General features: G+C 58.9%; 1 protein-coding gene and 1 pseudogene across 1 annotated transcript in view; one reads left to right on the top strand and one right to left on the bottom strand.

The window, feature by feature from the left end:
* ISOC2 (isochorismatase domain containing 2) overlaps window positions 1-11,520 on the bottom strand; it is a 166,740-nt gene that overhangs the window by 109,999 nt on the left and 45,221 nt on the right. The gene's annotated exons all lie outside the window — the stretch shown is intronic.
* Window positions 1,473-11,499, top strand: LOC132216478 (zinc finger protein 524-like; annotated as a pseudogene).

The following is an 11,520-nucleotide window of genomic DNA, read 5'->3' as shown; positions in this document are numbered from 1 at the left end:
GAGGGGGAGCTTAGCAGGATGGGCCCAATAGAACTGGGCGGAGCTGCGGGGGGGGGGGGGGGGGCGCAAGGCTTAGTCAGGGGCGAGGTTTGCAGGAATATATGAGGGGCAATGCAGGTGTGGAAAAGCTATGGTTCTGACTTGAGCCTGCAGCAGAATTGCCTGAAGGGTGTTTTATTTTAATTTTAAATAGAATTATAGTTGACATACACTCATTAGTGTCAGGTCTCTAGCAGTGGTGCGGTATTTCTGTACCTTATGAAATGATCACAATAAGTAGTTACCACCTGTCACCATACAAACCTATTACGGTATTATTGACTGTATCCCCTCTTCTGTACCTGACATCCTGTGACTTACGTATTTATAACTGGAAGTTCCCACGCCCGGGGTTTCTGGTTCAGAACTTCTGGAGCGGGGCCCTGAGCATTTCCCTTTCTAACCATTTCCTGGTGAAGCCGCTGTTCGGTCGGAGGGGAGTCCAGGAGCCGGTGCATGCCATCGCAAGGCAGATGGTGATGCAGACACTGTTCCTTCCTGGAACCCGTAACAGACCTGCCCGGGGTGTGATGGGGCAACCCGTGAGAGGCGACCGCCAGAGCCAAAGTACCCCACCGAAGCCAGGACCGAAACTGCAGCCCCGACCAGATGTAGAAGTGAGCTTTTATTCACAAAACGGCTGGCCACACACACACAAAGTTCGCTGCTCCATTTCTCCTACCTTTGAAAGGTTAGGTTCCTGGAACCCGTCACCCCTGGCTAAACTGTGACCTGCTCTTTTTGGCTGCAAAAAATGTGAAAAGGAAGCTGTAGTCTTTGCAGCCGAGCCAGAGACGGCGATGACCTAAGTTAACTGTGAGCTACGATCGTTCCTCCGCCCTGGGGCGTTCGTTCCCCTGGGACCCGTCACAGACCTGCCCGCGGGGGAACGCCACAGCTCCTGCGCCCGCCCCCTGAGCAGGTGCATAAAGAAGTGCCTCCACTCCTCTTTGGCGGGACTTCCCTGGCTCCGCGCTTGGCCCGCGCAGATTAAAGCTCCTCTTCCTCACTGGCCTGGCTCTGACCTTGTCTCCTGTGCCGCGAACCTCACAGCAGGTAGGGCGCGGGGGCTCGGGGGCCCTGGGGCGCCCCGGGAGGCCGGGAAAGCCAGTCGGCTTTCCTCTTTAATTACTTACACCTCCCTCTGGGCGCCGACATTTTGGGCAGCGGGGGCAGCGTCACTTCCACCCGGGGGGCCCCTCGACTTCCGCCTCGGCTCCCTTCTCCCCCGCGCGCCCCCTCCCAGCCGCCCGCCCCTCTCCCTCGTTCCCGTCCCTTTCCCGGCGCCAGCAGTTGGCGAAGCCAGGCGGGCGCCATCTTGGATGAGGGCAGCCGGAGGGGCGGGGTTCGGGGTGACCCGGCGCCATGCCGACTAAGGGCAGCGCGCCGGGCGTGCGGCTCCTCGGCGCGGGGTCGCGCAGATGAGGGCAGCTCTGAGCCACGTCTGCCGTCTCAGCCCCCCCACCTCCGGTGCATCGGGAGGCACGAGACCTCCAAGGCCGCCGGCCGCGGTAGAGTTAGAGGAGGCCAGAGCGGGTTCCATCTTGCCCTCAGCCCTCCCGGAGGCTTTGAAGCTGGTCGGGCGCCATGTTAACTACGGGAAGGAGCAGCCATTTTCCCGCTCCTCATCCTCTCGGTACCTGGGTTTCACTGGGCCCCCGACTGGGCGCCGTGGGGGAGGGAAGCATTTCTACCTGGTTGTCATGTGTTGGCGGGTTACTTCCCGCTCGGGGCCAGCGAGGGCGCGGGGAGGGCGGGCGCGGGCGTGAGCGGCCCTGAGGCCCCAGCGCGACCCTTTGTTCCCCGCGGGCGCGGGTCCGACCCGGAGGGGAATGGGCGGGGCCTCCGGGACCGCTCCGTGGGGCGGGGCCGTCGCGCGCGCGCGCGCGCAGTCAGGGGACGGGCCCCCTCGCCCCCGCCCCTTCCCACGCGTCGGCCCGGTCGCCCCCCGCACGCTCACACTCGCGAGCCCCCGGCGGCATGCAAATGAGGTACCCGAGAGGAGGGGTCCGGGCGGGGGGCGGGAGCGGAGGGAGGGGAGGAGGGGGCCGCGCGCGCCGGGAGCGCGCCCCCCACACCTGCTCCTGCTCCCGCGCCCGCGCTCGGACCTCGCGTGCCCAGTGGAACCAGCCGGGCGCGCGCGCAGACCCCCTTTCCTGGCGGCCTCGCGGGCTTTGGCCCGATGCTGCTTCATGAGCCTCCCCCGCAAGGTCCGCAGCACCGTCACCCCCCCCCCCCCCCCCGCCCCTCAACTCCCTGAGTCGGCGCGCCATGGGCTGGCGGTGGGCGAGGGTCGGGACACCACCCCAAAGGCAGTGGTTGTCCTCCAGTCCAGTCCCCCTCCCGGAGCGCACCCTGTGATTCTGGAGAAACGGCTGCCCCGCCATCTGTGCGCCTGTTCCAAGGGCTCGCAGTGACATCTGCAGCCCCTGCTCCTAACTGCACCTGTGCTCCCCCCTCCCTCCACTTGGGACACCCCAGCTCTGATGATGATGCTGGTGGTGGCGGTGGTTTATTGTGTCCTTACTGTGTCAACGGACAGCCCTGGTATATCCATTTCCCAGGACCAGCGGGACCCCATGATGTCCCCTTGGCCCCTGAGCCCCTTTCTTCTCACTCCCTGCCTGGCCATTGTGTCCGAATCTTGGCCCGGCCACTTCCTAGAGGTGGGAGCTTGGGCAGCTGGCATGGCTCCCCTGCGCCAGGGTTTCTCCATTTGCCAAGTGAGGGTGGTTGTGACCTTCTCAGAGGGCTGATGTCTCCTGATGCTGTGTGTCCTGAGCGGTTTGTGTGAATCCTCCTCATGGCATGTCCCCTGGAGGCGGTGGAACTCCGTCCTATTGTGCAGAAGGCTTAACTGAGGCTGGGAAAAGTGTGCACCTGGCCCGGAGCCACACACAGAGCGACAGACTCAGGAATCCCTTAGGTCGGAGGGAAGTCCAAGCGCGGATACATGCAATCGCAAGGCAGATGGTGACTCAGATACTGGTTCCTTCCTGGAACCTGGAACAGACCTGCCCGAGGCGAAAACTCCCACAGCCCCGCACTTGGACCCGTCAACCTCGCCCGGGAGTGCAGATTAAAGTTACTCTTTTTAACTTGCCTGGCTGTCTGAACTTGTCTCCTGCACCGCGAACCTTACATTTGGCGCCAAAACCCGGGAAGTGCAAGCACCCTATCCGACCGTCCCCCTACGGTCTGGGGTGCCCTCCTCTCCCTTCTCATGGCTCAGGATCCCCCGGCTTCTCCCCGTCAGCAGTAAGTCCCGCTGTGCTGATCCCTGGTGGTCATCCGCCAGCCTCTCTGTCCGGAAAGCGCAGCTGTGTCAGAGATTGCCCCCTGTTCTCTGACCCCGGGAGGTAGTGGAGACATCCCTGAAGTCCCTCGGTCCCTCTGTCCGTAGCTCGGCTAAACAATTGGGACGCTGGCCCTTTAGCCCCGGCTACTGACCTCAGGAATGGAGCATGGGTAATCAAAATTCTAAACCTGATCCGAGCACACCTCTAGGGTGCCTACTGGCCAACCTGGCTAAACTGGGTCTATCCCAGGATCTGCATCCTAAACGCCTCATTCACTTCTGTAACATGGCATGGCTCAGTACGAATTGGACAACGGGTCAAAATGGCCCGAAAACAGGACTTTTGATTTTAACATCCTTACTGACCTCAGTAATTTCTGCCGGCGAACCGGGAAGAGGCCCGGGTCCCATATGTCCAGGCCTTTTTCTATCTGCGCTCCTGCCCCTCCCTCTGTTCCTCCTGTTCCACGGCCCATGTACTCCTGGTTCGTGAGAAGCCTACTCCGCCTACTGATACCTCTCCACTTTCTGCCTTATCTGAACCCCCCGGAAATCTTTCCTCCCCTCCGACTCCTCGGCCTCCCTACCCAGACCCTTTCCCAAAGCTCCTTCCGCCTCACCGTCCGCACCGTCTCCTCCCCCTCCCTACCGGACCTCCCTCCGCTACCCCTCCTGTAATGCCTCTCCCCTACCTGCTGACCACCCCCGTCCTCCGCCCCACTCCTGGGACACTGCCGTGGTGGTCGCCGCAGGAGCCGGAAGCTCAAGCTGCCTGGTGACTCCCCCTCCCCCACCCCCGCCTGCTTCCCCAGTCAACAAACACACATGTTCGCAGGCCCCTCCTCTCCTCTGTCCCCTCCGGGAGGTTGCAGCATCTGAGGGAGTTGTCCGGGTCCATGTTCCCTTCTCTCTGTCATATCCCTCCCAGACTGAGAAGTGGCTGGGGTTCTTTTCTGCCAACCCCACTGTGTTCATCAAGGAATTCGGATTCCTCTCTCAGGCCTATGACCTCACCTGGCATGACATCCATGTCATTTTTTTTCCCACCCTAAGATCAGATGAAAGGGAAAGAGGCTTGGGGGCAGAATGGACCACGCAGATGAGGCCCACCTTACAGATGCCAATATGCCGGTAGGGGCCCAGGCCGTCCCTCGCCAAGAGCCGGGCTGGGAGTACCAACTACATACCCCTGAAGGCCAAAACAGGCGCCGACACTGAGACCAGATGCTCCAATGCCTGATGGCCGGTCTACAGGCCGTCTCCCACAAGTAGTTAATTTTGAAAAACGAAGAGAAATTACTCAGGGACCAGATGAGAACCCCGCAGTCTTCCTTAACAGGCTGACTGAGGCTCTGACCTTGTATGCTCGTCTGGATCCTGGGTCCCCAGCTGGAGCAACAGTTTTAGCCACCCACTTCATCTCGCTGTCAGTCCCAGATATTGAAAAAAGTTAAAAAAGGCTGAGGATGGCCCTCAGGCCCTGGTCCGAGATCTAGTGAACATGGCCTTTAAGGTTTTTAATGCCCATGAGGAGCAGGCAGAGTCAGATCGGGAGGCCTGCCTTCGACAGAAAGTAGACCTGCAAACCCAAGCCCTGGTTGTGGCCCTGCAGCCGACGGCAGCTGCACATGGTCCCAAGGGGGCCGTGCGTGGTGGGGGTGCAACGAGAGGACAAACACCGCCTGGAGAATGCTTCAAATGCGGAAATGAAGGCCACTGGGAAAAGCAGTGCCCTTGGCCCCGGCCCTGTCCGGCGTGTGGTCAAAGCGGTCACTGGAAATGTGACTGCCCCTGGAAAAGCGACGGGCCCTCTGCATCTCAGCGTGGAGGGGCCACCCTTCCAGGTCATGACCCGCTGCTGGCCAAGCTGGGACTGGTCGAAGACTGAAGGTGCCCAGACTCGAAGACCCCCCCCCATCACCCTCGCCGAGCCCAGGGTAACGCTCAAGGTAGCAGATAAGCCGGTCTCCTTCCTGGTCAATACAGGGGCTACCTTCTCTGTCCTGCCCTTATTTTAGTGCCTCTTTTTCCTTCCACGATCTCGGTCATGGGTATTGACCTGCCCACTGGCCACCAGACCCCTTCCCTATCTCCTCGACGATAGCCCTATAACCCACTCATTCTTAGTCATGCCTTCGTGCCCCATGCCCCATTTAGGACGGGATATCCTCACCAAACTAGGGGCCACTCTGCAGCTCACTTGGAGCCCTTCAGCCTCCCTGCTTCTTCTGCTCCTTGCCCCCTCCCTTCACAGGGATGCCAATCCCCCACTGCCTGCGTCCCTTGTTGACCCAAAAGTGTGGGATACCTCTACCCCAGTGGTTACTAGACCCCATGTCCTGGTCAAGATTAGAATTAAGGACCCCACCTCCTTTCCCTCCCATCCCCAGTTTTTTATCTCCCTCACTTGTCGCTGAGGGCTCAAACCCCTCATTACTCAGCTTCTGGGACAGGGTCTCCTCATACCTATCGACTCTCCCTGCAACACCCTCATCCACCCAGTTAGGAAGGCAGATGGGACCTACCGGCTGGTTCAGGACCTCCGGCTGATCAATGAATCGGTGGTTCCCATCCACCCGGTGGTCCCTAATCCTTACACTCTCCTTTCACACATCCCGTCCGGTACCACCCACTTTTCCATCCTTGACCTCAAGGATGCCTTCTTTACCATCCCTCTGGACCCAGACTCTTTTTATCTGTTTGCATTTCCTTGGGAGGACCCAGACGAGCAGGCATCCCGCCAACTCATCTGGAAGGTCCTGCCCCAGGGGTTCAGAGACAGTCCTCACCTGTTTGGCCAGGCCCTAGCCAGAGACCTCCAACAATGCTTGTTGGAACCCAGCACTCTTCTCCAGTATGTGGATGATCTCCTTCTCTGCAGCCTCTCCCTGGACATGTCTCAGAGGCATACAGCTGATCTCCTCAACTTTCTAGGAGACAAGGGATACCACGTGTCCCCTGCCAAGGCGCAACTGTCGGCCCCCACCGTCACTTACTTGGCGATCTGTCTGACACCCAATTCCCGAGGACTGACAGTTGACCAAACGCAGGCAATGCGAGACCTACAGCCCCCCACTTCTGCAGACCAGATCTTGTCCTTTTTGGGACTGGTAGGATTCTTCCACCATTGGTTCCCAAACTTTGCCCTCCTAGATAAGCCCCTATACCAGGCCGCTAAAGAAACACCAGCAGGCCCCCTCTCCTCACTCTCCCTCTTTGGCCACGCTTTCTCTAAGCTCCAGGATACCCTCTGGCATCCTCCCCCCCCCCGCCCCCCCCCCCCCGCCCGGACATCTCTAAGCCTTTCCAACTATTTACTGATGAAAGACAAGGAATGGCTATTGGGGTCCTCATCCAGCCCCTAGGGCCGGCCTTCACCCCCATAGCCTACCTGTCTAGACAGCATGACCCCACAGTCCGGGGATGGCAGCCCTGTCTCCAGGCTCTGGCTGCAGCTGCTGCTCTCACCAAGGAGGCCCAAAAGATCTGCCTCCAACAACCCCTACAGGTCTTCTCCACCCACAGACTACAGGACCTCCTGTCCCACCGATCCTTATTTCTCCTTGCCCCCTCTCGCATGCAGGAACTCCATCTCCTGTTCCTCGAGAATCCTGACATCTCCCTGACCCACTCCCCAGCCCTGAACCGGGCCACTCTCCTTCCTGCTGCCTCCACCCTACCTGCGGCAACGCGCGCCTGTCCCGAGGTCATCGAGGTCCTCACTCAGCCTCGGGCAGGACTCTCAGGTTCTCCTCTCTCCAATCCTGACTTAACTCTGTTTGTGGATGGAAGCTCATGCCTAGACCCCCAGGGACGTCGGAAAGCCTCCTATGCAGTAGTAACACCCAAGCGGACCCTGAAGGTGGCCCGACTCCCCCCGGGTAGAAGTCCTATCTTCTTGGCTCCAACTTATTCAACACACTCAACCATCCCTCAACGAGACCCGCACCCTGCCCAATGTCTCGCACTGCTTTCTATGCGCCTCTCTCCAAAGACCTCTGCTGGCTGCCGTCCCACTCATAACCCCTCCAGGAACCCAGGGGGAAGGTGAATGGCAGCCTCCCTTGGCTGGCATTCCTTTTTGGGAATCTGAAACTCCAAAGCCACTCTGCCCCCATGGATATGCTACCAGACCAGTAATCCGGTAACTGGGGACAAGTCACTTGGAACTTTACCCAAAACCATACCGCAGCCAGTCCCACCAAGGCCAGCCCGGGTACCTTCTTTTGATGCAATGGCACCTCAAGCAACTGCATAAACTCCTCTGACCCCGGGCCTTGCTTTGTGGTCACAGTAGTTCCCCAACTAACCTTGTATGGAGAGTCGGAGCTCACCTGCCTGCTCCCTTCATGCCACCACCAGACCCGCCGGGCCGCCTTCCTCCCTGTCATGTTAGGGGTGAGCGTCGCTGCCTCGGTAGGCCTCGCCAGTGGAAGGGGGGGTGGGGCTCGGGAAGAGCCTAGTCTCTGTTCAGGATTTCAATGACAAGCTTCAAATAGCCCAGGAGTCTACTACCGCCTCCTTAGCCTCCCTACAGCGGCAAGTAACATCGGTAGCCCCAGTAACTCTGCAGAACTGACGGGCCCTAGACCTTCTTACGGCAGGAAAAGAAGAAACCTGCATATTCCTTCAGGAATAATGCTGCTACTACATCAACGAGTCCGGAGTAGTGGAGCAAAACGTGCAGACCCTGACTAAGCTGAGTGAAGAACTACGTGCAAAACACTCCCGGGACAACTCTCTTTTCGGCTGGTTCAAAGCCCCTTAGCTACTTGGATCCTATCTATAATAGGGCCCCTAATTCTCATCTGTGTTTTTGTTTTTCCTAGCCCCCTGCCTCCTCAAGTTCATCTGCTCCTGGATCGCAGAGATGTCATGGGTGACTGTAAGTCAGCTCCTGCTCCACCCCTACACTTGGCTGCCCTCAGACCTGCCTCTGCCTGACCCTGGCCTTTAAATACCCCTCCCTCTTCTCCCCTGGTCAGCAGGAAGTAGCTAAGACGATTTCGGCGCCCCCTATCACCAAAAGGCAGGGATGTTAGGTCGGAGGGAAGTCCAAGAGCCGATGCATGCAATCTCAAGGCAAATGGTGATGCAGATACTGGTTCCTTCCTGGAACCTGTACCAGACCAGTGCACCAGGCAGATGGTGATGCAGATACTGGATCTTTCCTGAAAGCCGTAACAGACCTGCCCGAGGCGGAAACTCCCACAGATCATGCTTCCCTGCCCTCACTGAACAGCTGTATAAACAAAGTGCCTCCACTCCCTTTTGGCGCTACTTCACTGGCCCTGCACTTGGACCCATGAACCTCGCCCGGGAGTGCAGATTAAAGTTCCTCTTTTTGACTTGCCTGGCTCTCTGACCTTGTCTCCTGTGCCGCAAACCTTACAGAATCAAACCCAGAATATCTGCCTCCGGGGACTAGACTCCAGTGTATTTCCTCACCTGCCGCTGGGGGTCAGACACCACCTGGGAGCACAGCATTTCTTCCGGTCCTGCCCTGGCCCTCCCACTTCTGCGATCAAGAGCCCGCACAGAAACATTTCCCAGGCCTCTGTAGCCCTGGAGTGTGCTGAGCGCTCTGCCTTGAGGATCACAGCACTGGCCTGTAGCCCCAGTTGGACTCTCTCCTCCCTTGAAGATTTTTCTTTATTTTGGCTCAAATTGACCTTGAACTTCATGATCCGTGGCAGGGGTGAGGGAGGCCTGGGGCACGTGTCTGGGGCTCAGGGCAGTGCCTGTTTGCCAGCTGGCACAGAATTATCCTGTCCTTTTACTCCCCAGCGTGGCTACCATTGTGCATCCAGGTGAATGTCAGCCATGCCCAGGTCAAGAGACCCAGACAGAGGGATGGGCGAGGTCTCGGGGAACCAGGGGCGCTCCAGACCTACCCTGCACTGATGGCTGCCCCCTTTCTCCTCATAGCCCGGCTCCAGTACCCAGACCCAAGTCCTCCACTGCTCAATGGACACCCCCAGCCCAGACCCGTTGCCTTCACCTTTGCCCGGGGAAGAAGAGAAACCTCTGGCCTTACTTTCTTCTATCACCCGGGACCGCCTGGGTGAGTGTCCCAGAGAGGCCTCCTCCTCCAATCAGACGCTCAAGGCCTGTGCCCCTCGCAAGCGGGTACGCCCCCCCAAGTCAGGGCAGGAGCCCCCACCGGCAAAGGTGGTAACAGCCTCGGTGGGCGGTGGCCATGATCTCAGCGACCTCCTGCTGATCATGATCAGGGTGTGCCCTATACCATCTCAGAAGGGGCCTTGGTGGATGGGCCTGAGGGCTCAGGCCCCAAGAAGACCCCATACTTCTGCCCAGTGTGCCTGCGGGCCTTCCCCTACCTCTCGGACCTGGAGCGCCATAGCATCTCGCACTCAAAGCTGAAGCCACACAGGTGCAATTCTTCAAGCGGTCCAGCCACCTGGGGAGGCACTGCAACATCCACACCGGCCTGCGGCCCTTCCGCTGCCAGCTCTGCCCTGGCCACTTCCATGAGGCTGGTGAGCTGGCACACCACCACCGCGTCCACTCCGGGGAGCGCCCCTACCAGTGCCCCATCTGCCGGATGCGCTTCACAGAGGCCAACTCACTCAGGCGCCATGCCAAACGCAAGCACCCTGAGACCATGGGAGCCCCCGTGTGTCCCCCAGAACCAGGGCCTGAGCTACCATGGGACCACAAGGGCATCCTGGCCACAGAGGGGGCCGAGGAAATGGAGGAGGAGCCGGAGGGAAAAGAGCTGGCCTGACCCACACCCCCGGCCAGGTTTAGGGCTGGGGGTTCAGCTGGTGCTGCGCCTGGGTCGTGTAGCCCAGACACCCTCCTGTCTGGTGGGATTCTTGTTGTGGGAGGGGGTTGCAGGTGAGGACCGCAACTTCTGGTGGGCCCTGCTGCCTTCTGCCACCTTCTCCCGGACTTACGGGCCCTTGGACGCAGGGGCCACAGAAATAAATCACTGCCACCTGGCTCCCCTGTGTGTTCAGTGCTGGGGAGGCCTGGCCTTCCTCTGCTTCTCTCTTTCTTGTTAGAAGAGGAAGGGAGAGGGAGAGAACCGGGATCGGCTGCCTCCTTCATGCCCCCTACTGGGATCAAGCCCCAAACCCAGGCATGTGACCTGACCAGAAAGTGAACCCGTGACCTCCGGTGGCATGGAGCGACTCTCAGCCACACTGGCCAGGGCTACTCCTCCTTTTCAATTGCCCTCTGCCCCTACACCACCCATGGGAGTGCTTGGGATTTGGGAGTCTCCATGTCACGTGCCTTTAACTTGGTCATAAAGAAGTGGCTTGGCGGCAGCCTCTGTCCCCTCTCCCGGCTCTAGCAGACCCGGAAGCACTCCCCTAAATATCCACTCTAAGGAAAACATTGCGCCTTCTGTGCAGATGACACTCCAGGCCCACCCTCCCCCAGTCCAGCCAGATTCATGGAGACTCTGCAGCCACCACTTTGCCCCATCTCCTTTTCCTGACCGCGTTTGGAGGAAAACCTGAGTTGATCCTAGTGGTTAGAACTGATGACTTTGCTAGGCTTAGGTAGGTAAAGGGGTGTGGCCTGGAGGGGTGGGGACTGAGCCACTAGGCTTACTGGGCAGGTAGGTGAGAACTGTGGGCGGGGCTTAGGAGAAGGCCTCTCTGAGCTGGGGTGGTGCTTACAGTGGCTCCGGGGCTGTGGGCAGTGAGTGAGGGATCTAGGTAAGGAGAGGGTTTAGCTGAGAGGAGGGGCTTCAAGGGGAAACTAGGAGAGCACGGTGTCAGAGGGGTGGGCATGGCTGCTGTTCAGGCCAAGGGGAGAGGGGGAACCACAGAGGAGTGACTGAGGGAATCCCCGAGAGGGGGAGCTTAGCAGGATGGGCCCAATAGGACTGGGCGGAGCTTGGGGGGGGGGGCAAGGCTTAGTCAGGGGTGAGGTTTGCAGGAATATATGAGGGGCAATGCAGGTGTGGAAAAGCTATGGTTCTGACTTCACACTGCACCAGAATTACCTGAAGGGTGTTTCATTTTAATTTTAAATAGAATTATAGTTGACATACACTCATTAGTGTCAGGTCTCTAGCAGTGGTGCGGTATTTCTGTACCTTATGAAATGATCACAATAAGTAGTTACCATCTGTCGCCATACAAAGGTATTACGGTATTATTGACTGTATCCCCTCTTCTGTACCTGACATCCCGTGACTTATGTTT

This window comes from Myotis daubentonii, chromosome 15 (assembly GCF_963259705.1).
Source record: "Myotis daubentonii chromosome 15, mMyoDau2.1, whole genome shotgun sequence".
Taxonomy (NCBI): domain Eukaryota; kingdom Metazoa; phylum Chordata; class Mammalia; order Chiroptera; family Vespertilionidae; genus Myotis; species Myotis daubentonii.
The sequence above is the reverse complement of the archived record's forward strand: the minus strand, read 5'-3'. Positions and strand labels throughout refer to the sequence as shown.